General features: G+C 36.3%; 1 long non-coding RNA gene across 3 annotated transcripts; it reads right to left on the reverse strand.

The window, feature by feature from the left end:
• Nucleotides 1–1,056: 1,056 nt before the first annotated feature.
• LOC114278676 (uncharacterized) lies at nt 1,057–6,441 on the reverse strand. Of its 3 annotated transcripts, none has more exons than XR_014331796.1 (8): nt 6,239–6,441; nt 6,061–6,113; nt 5,352–5,449; nt 4,347–4,522; nt 3,615–3,671; nt 1,752–1,824; nt 1,481–1,660; nt 1,057–1,387 (listed from the first exon to the last, which is right to left on the reverse strand). It is a non-coding gene; the product is annotated as an uncharacterized LOC114278676 (long non-coding RNA). The 3 variants fall into 3 exon arrangements; XR_014331795.1 differs by having other exon boundaries at nt 4,285–4,522; XR_003635021.2 differs by lacking the exons at nt 3,615–3,671; nt 4,347–4,522; nt 5,352–5,449; nt 6,061–6,113; nt 6,239–6,441 and adding an exon at nt 2,951–3,106.
• Between the last annotated feature and the right edge of the window lie 1,549 nt (nt 6,442–7,990).

The following is a 7,990-nucleotide window of genomic DNA, read 5'->3' on the forward strand; positions in this document are numbered from 1 at the left end:
TTTTTTGTAGCCTAAGGTCCCTCACCCACACTTATATATCACACCTACTCTCTCTCTCTCTCTCTCTCTCTCTCCATCTTCTCTCTAGATTTGAAGTAGTCAGCGCAGCAACGCCGTTGGGATGGTGGTGCGTGGTGGATGTGCTCGTTGTTGCCTTTACTTCGCCCTTTTTTTTTTCTCTCCCTTGCCTTTCTTCTCTCTAGATCTGAAGTAGTCAATGCAACAACGCCATTGGAGCGATGATGCGTGATGGATGTGCTCGTTGTTGCCCCTACTTCATCGTCTCTTTTCTCTCCATCGTCTTTTGTGTAGGTAGAGGGCTATGGAAGAGGAATACTTAGTTAAAGTCTGAGGGAAGGCTTTTGATGTGAGAGATGTGTCGGTGAACGGCGGCGAATGGCAAAGAGCGAACTGAAAACACCACCACCACCACTCACTCCGATTGATTTTAGTTTCTTTCACTACAAAAAAATTGATTTTTTGCGACGGTAAAATGCCGTCGCAAATACTCAAAATGCCGTCTCAAAAGGTTTTTTGCGACGGTAAGTGACCTTTTGCGACGGCACGTGGGGGGTCGCAACAGAGAGGGTTGCAAAAGGGCTTTAGCGACGGTATAACGCCGTCGCCTTTGGTTTGCGACGGCAAAGAAGCCTTTTTGCGACGGAAAAATGCCGTCGCCATTAACCGTGAAAATCTGACTTTTTTTTTGAGACGGCACTGTTTTGCCGTCGCTAAAAGGGATATTTGCGACAGCACAAGCACCGTCGCTAAAAGGTTATTTGAGACAGCACTTGTTGCCGTCGCTAAAGTTCTATTGGCGACAGCAAATTACACCGTCGCTAAAAGTCATCATTTTCAACCAAATAACTTATCTTTTGCGACAACATTACTGCCGTCGCAAAAAACCCCTATTTGAGACAGTGAATAGGTTGCCGTCTCAAAAAAATAATAATAAAATAAAATAAAAAATAATTTATATATCATATTAGATAGATATATGTGCATGTGACCAATTGAGCACTCAATCTTGTGATGTAAATCAGTCAAGCATGAGTATTCTAAAGAACAATTTATATTAGTAAAAAAACTTGTCCCAAAAATATTATAGAAGCAAGAACAGGGCCGCATGCACTACAGGCAATGTATATAACCATCTGTCATTGTCTATCCTTATTTTTTACAGCACATCAGAGCTTTTCCAAGCTATTTTTCTTGTACTCATCTCTAACTACCACTTAACACAAACACTAAACTGAGTATAACCCCTGTAGCAACAGCATGAAGAATACAGTCCTTGCACTTCACATATCTGATACAGACCAAAGATATGCTTCGCTTTCCGTGGCCTGTTTCTCGTTCGTCCTTTTAAAGATTTCCTTTTCAAACCCTACAAAACAAATGGAGAGTAAAATATAAGCTGAAGGCATTTTGGGGGCAAAAAATACATCTAACTGAAGAAAAGAGGTGCAAGTAAACAAACCATTACTACAATCGACCCCATCCCAGTGTCTCCTTGGTCTGATGGCATACCGGTTTGGAGGAGCATCTAATCCTCTTTTTAACCAGCTGTGACTAGGAATGTCTTGAGGGACTATAAACCCTGATTCTTTCATCTTATCATCATCTCCTAGGTCTGATAGAACAAGCTCAGGATACTTTTCTGAAACATTGAGGAACAATTCAAAAATCAGTACAAATTTTGGCATTTCAGCAAACTAGAGTCTACACGCACGCAAGTCACTACTAGTTACCTTGACCAAATGTGCCATAGGATCACCCCATCTAACTCTCACCTTATACATTCTGTCATGTTCTGGATCATCTCTGCAATACAAAGGATGTGTACACATAATAAGTTAGGTAATTGAAAAGAAACCATCATTTTCTAGTGATTTGACAGACAGACAGACAGAAGATATAATAAAATAATGCATCAGATCAGATCAAGCAACTTTACATTAGATGCTCCATAGTCAACAAATGACATCAAAACCAAAAAAGATCGGATGATATGTGTACCAAGTGCTTTACATCATCGGAGAAGTCATATTATATATATCAAACTAAGATTATGAGGGCGTAGCTATGAAGCACGGGTACGGGTACGGGTACTAGTATTGGTACGTCGATACAGTAAAATTTTTAAAAAATAGAGTACGGGTACGGCTTGGTACACCTGTAAAAAAAATATATTTATTTTTAATTTAGAGTAACGCAAAAATTAATTAAATGATTCAATTTGTTAAGGTCCAACCTACAATTAACATTTAATGTCAAAAGTAAAGGTATAAAGCAAAATTGAATGCCAATATATTAAATAACTTACAAACCATAGTTTAATTTTAAAATCATAGAAGTTTAGTAAGAAGAAAATATTGTTTTAATTGAGGTACGGTATGGTTATATACTAAATATGTCATGGTATGTCAAAAATTAAGAAAACATTTAAGTGCACGTTTTGTGTACCGGTACATATGTAGAAGTACATAAGAGATAGTACGGCATGCTTTTTTGAAGTACCATGTTTTATAGGGGCATAGCAATGAAGTGTCATACGAGAATCCCTCACTAGAAAATAATTACTAACTATTACTTCAAACAAAACATGCATAAAAAGCCATCACAGATATGAAGCTTAGCTTCACCAGTTACCTTCTTTTTACTCCTTTCCTTCCCCCTTTTTTTTTATCCTACTAATAATATCTTGTTTGCATAGCTAATAAGTCGACCGACCTATGATTCCCTCCTTATAAATAAATAAATAGCACTCTTCATAGAGAAACAACAAGAAGCAATTTCAGAATCAAACCCTTAAAGAAAATTCACAAGCAATTTCAGACAACAACAACAATCAAGCAAGCAATCAATTTCAACGCAATCAAGCAATTTCCAACAAATTTTAAGAGCAACCAAGCAATTTAAAACGAATTTTGAACCCCAAAAGAAATACCTGGATTTCGACCTTGTTTCGATTTCAGACGAGGGATCGTACAGGGGGTCCATGATGAGCGATGAAGATCGAGAGAGTGATAGAGAGAGAGATGACTGATTTGTGAGTGATCCCAACATTCAAGAGAGAGAGAGAGAGAGAGAGGTTTAAGGTAGGAGAGCGATCGGTGATGAGAGAGAGAGAAAGAGAGAGAGAGAGAGGGAGAGAGAGAGAGAGAGAGAGAGAGAGAGGTACCTGGGATGCTGAAAGTGGAGAGGCACTAGCACTTATATATAAGTTACGGCTTGCGAGTGATTGGATGAGAGAGAGTTGGGATCATAACAGATAATTTCAGTCTTCATCTCAGTCGTTGGATTAGGCATTATTTATATATTTAAATAATATAAATATAAATCATAGTTAAATTTATTTATATATCAATAATACTAAGCTAATTATAGATAATATATTTATATAATAGTAGTGATAGATATTAATAACATCATTTTTATAAGTAATAATGCTACATGCACAACTTTATAGAAACGTGCGCAGAAAAATCAATGTGTGTTTCAAATTGATCTTACTTGGCAACACATTTACTTTTTTGTGCTATTTTTTTTTTAAGAATTATGATTAGGACTCTGCTTGGTTAGTAATAATAAATTCGAAATCAATAACTCACCTCTACAATGCATGTCCCACAAGTTCCTCCTCCCCCACAATTTAGCAGAGGTCTGGACTGAAAATTCAAAACACATAAAACCATATTTCAGCTATTCATTAGCTCAAATACTGCACTTTCAGTGTATCACTTTGAATAAATTGACAAGCAAAATTGATATAATGAACTAAAAAGACAAAATGGACACGAGGCAAATTATAGGAACAGTGGGTATAATTAATCATTTTTTTTTTCACTTTCAAAAGAAAACAATTGAGCCTTTCTTCACTTTCAAAACTTGTTAATGTAGTTGCAGAATGTGAAAAGAGAGAGGGGGGCCTTACTTACACATGGTCCATACAATTCAATATTAGAATCCAACATAATGTCCCTAAGTTTCTGCCCACCACAAGCTACTCGAAAGTGCACATCCGGTGTTCCATCAGGAAGAAATCAGATTTCCTCATGTCTAAGTCCCCAAACTACTCATGTGAATGCACTAGTCATAAACTTCAAGAATTTAGTCAAATCAGCAAAATTTAAACCAAAAGGTTTAACACAGATTGGTCTACACACAGGTAGAGTAGAGGGACAAGAACCCTAGTGATCAAAGGTCATATCTCCTAGACCTATAGTCATAATATGAAAGGAATTAAATCCTAACTGAAATTATAAAGAAATGTAGACATACAGAGAAAGTTGACAGAAGTAGAAAAATTCACGATAGGAAAATTGAAGTAATGTCAGCCTCACTGAAGAAACGATCAGTATCAATTTGACATAAGTAGAAGGGACACTTCAAAGAGGAGCCCTTTCGTCACAAGTCAAACACCAACACTTTCATAACACCGCTAGCAACATTTGCACAGGTCGATAATTCAAATTTCGTAATTTTTGGATGCTTGGTGATACTTCACAGACACTGTTCACTGCATGACATCAAACACATGGACTATACTGGGTCAAGCATGCAACAGACAAATAAATTTTGAAGAAAAATACAGTCGCAAAGAAAGTAATAAAATACAAGAGTACATATTTTTTTAGCTTCATTTGCAATGTTACTTTCTCCTTCCTGATTATTATTATCATTATTTTTCTTGATAAGTTCTCCATCCTGAATCCCAACTTCAATGTTCATACTGAGGTCAATTAATGCTTATTACATAATCTCCAAGTCACATATGAGCAAAACTAAAATATTACACTGCAATCTATAAATGTGAATCCATTTAATGCACTATCATAAAACAAGTATACTCATTACCGTCAAAGTGGACAAATAAATTACGCAAGTGGAAGTAAATTTGTCTCTTTGCTTGTACAATTTCAATACTATTTCACCGCCACGTCCATGTCCTAATTTTGAATTTGCCATATTTAGGATTTAGTGCGTCGGCAATTTATGTAGACAAAACAACGGTTGATGTCCAAGTTAGAGTATAGCTCGAGTTTCCAAGCATTCAAGATTCAAGATCTTCAAAGATAACACAGCGTGTTCCAATATCGTCACAAGTAAAATTTCATAAGCATATTGCATTAGTTTACGACACATTTTTAATGCCTAAAATGACCTTAGTTTGCCCACTTTTTAGTCCTTTATGTGTTCAATACTTATTGATGGATAATGATATGAAATTAATAAATAATATAATTATATGCACTGGCAAAACAACAATATATGAAGAGTAAGAACACAGATCAGCAAGCAAACAGTTTAATAATGGGGGATATCTGAACTAAAACTTTAATGAGAACCTTCCAGATCAGGATATTTATGGCAGCTTTTCCAAATGTTTAGTTTTACTCCCTTCAGCAGAAGATATTACTTCCTTCGGCAGAAGATATTTTATAACCTAATTCAATACTAAAAATTAAATGCATTAAGTAAAAATCAATTAAATCCATTTGATAAATATGAAAGATTATTAGTTCGACCGAATTATTAGTTCAACTTTCATTTTTCCAACTAAATATTGAATTATCCATTCTGTTAGATATAGAGTTCAATCCCATAAGTTATAAAATGCTACTGTCTAATCAATTAACTACACACTTCTAAATACAATAAAGATGTTCATGCATTAGCAGATTTGGCTAAAATGCTAACATAGGAACAACAACACTAATGGATAAAGAAATCTGCTCTTCAAAGCTAATTAAACTAAATCCTGGCAACACCAAAATATCATCAGAGTTTAGAAGATAAAGCAAGACATTGAAGCAAAAGGGCAACGAAACACCCTTGTCCAAAACCATATAACAACGTAAAGCAACATTGAAACGAACACTGAGAGAGAGTATATACATATTTAGCAAAAAAAAAAGGGTATGGAAAGTGAAAAACAGAGCTAGATCTGACCTAATCGAGCAATGAAAAACCCTAATCTATAATCGGCCTCACAACAGGGCTGCTCTGACGCCGCTCGCCGTCGATCGCGAGAGAGAGAGAGACAGAGACGCTTACCTGTGTGGGAGTCGATCGGTGCAGAGATGCAAAACCAGAGAGTGAGCGTGAGACTGATGAGATGAGAGAGTGAGGGAGATAGATCAGATCAGATCAGAGAGATATATATCTGATATATATATATATAACAAAAAAAATCAACGATCGGGAGAGAGAGAGACAGATTGAGAGAGTTTACCTGTGAAGTAGATTGATCGGCTGTGCGATGATGATCGGTGCGATGAGATGAGAAAGAGAGTGATCGGTGCAGAAAGTTTCTACGTTGAATGATCGGCTGCCAGAAACGAGAGAGTGAGAAAGAGAGACAGTGAGATGATGAGTGAGTGATGGTGAGACTGAGAGAGAGAGAGAGAGTGAGGGAGCCGATTATAGATTAGGGTTTTTTTCTTTTGTTTTGTTTTGTTTGTTATAGGTGAGTGAGATGGTGAGTGAGAGATGGACGGTTAGATTTGAAAGAGGGAAAAAAAAAAAGAATTTTTTTCTTTTTGATTTTTTTATGAATTTTTTTCTTTTTGAATTTTTTTTTTCCAATTTTCATTACAAATGAATATTTAAATAATAAAAAGATTTTTTTTTTTCGCAACGGAGGATGTCATTGCTAAAAAAAATTATTTTTTACTAAAATAATTTTTTTATAGTTAATGAATTTTTATTTTTATTTTTATTTTTTCATTTAGTAAGGTTAAAAATTTATTTGTTTCATATTTATTTTAATGAATATAAATTTTTTTTTATTTGGTAGAAGTAGGGATAATATTTTCTATTAAAATAAAGTTAATTTTTTGTGGCCAATGAGAGAAAGAGATATATATAGAGAGAGAGACAGGGAGACAGAGAGAGAAAGAGATAGAGAGAGACATAGAAAAATAGAGAGAAACAAGATATGAGCGAGAGATAGACAAAGAGAGAGAGAAATAGAGCGAAAAGAGATGATCGAGAGAAAGGCATAGAAAAAGAGAAACGAAAAGAGAAGAAAGATGAGCGAGAGAGACAGAGAGAGAAATAGAGAGAAGATAAATGAGCGAGAGCGAATAGAGATAGAGAGATGAGAGAGATAGAGAGAAGAGAGATGAGCGAGAGACAAAGAGAGAAAAAGAAAGAGAAAGAGACAGAGACAAAGACTGACAGTAAGAGACGGTGGTGGTGGTGGTGGTGGTGGTGATGGCGAAGGAGATTAGTGGTGAAGTTGTGGTAGTGGTAGAATAGATGGAGTAGCAGTGGTGAAAGTGAGGTAATGGTAGTAGTAGTAGTAGTGGCAATAGTGGTAGTGGTGGTAGTGGAGTGGTGGCGATGGTAGTAATAATGGAAGTAGTAAAGGTGAAATGGCGACCGTGGTAGCAGTGGTGGTAGTGAAATAGCGTTTGTAGTAGTGGTCAAAGTGGTAAAGGAGATGAGTGGTAAGAGAAAGAGATAAGTGAGAGACACAGAGAGAGAGAGATAAAAGAGATAGAGAGAAGAGAGCTGGACGAGAGACACAGAGAAAAGAGAGAGACAGACAGACAGAGAAGAGTGATAAGTGAGAGAGAGAAAGAGAAGAATGACAGAGACACAGAGAGAAAGAGAGAGACAGATAGACAGACAGAGAAAAGTGATGAGTGAGAGAAAGAGAGAGACAGAAAAGAGAGACAGAGACACATAGAGAAAGGGAAAGACAGACAGACAGACAGAGAAAAGTGATGAGTAAGAGAGGGAAAGAGAAGAGAGATAGAGACAGGAAGATGAAAAAATGGGTGAAAAGAGAAATGTTCAAAAGAGTAAGGCGACGCCGTTTATAGTAGATCGATAAATCGAGAATGAGCTCGATAAGTAGAGAAGATGGGAGTAAGAGAGCAAGACGAACATAGTGAAGGAGAAATAGACAAATAGACAAGTAGACAGAGAGAGAGAGAAGAGTGATGAGTGAGAGAGAGACAGGAAGAGAGAGAGATAT

The sequence above is a fragment of the Camellia sinensis genome, chromosome 6, assembly GCF_055761805.1.
Source record: "Camellia sinensis isolate YWXY chromosome 6, ASM5576180v1, whole genome shotgun sequence".
In the NCBI taxonomy this organism is placed as follows: Eukaryota; Viridiplantae; Streptophyta; class Magnoliopsida; order Ericales; family Theaceae; genus Camellia; species Camellia sinensis.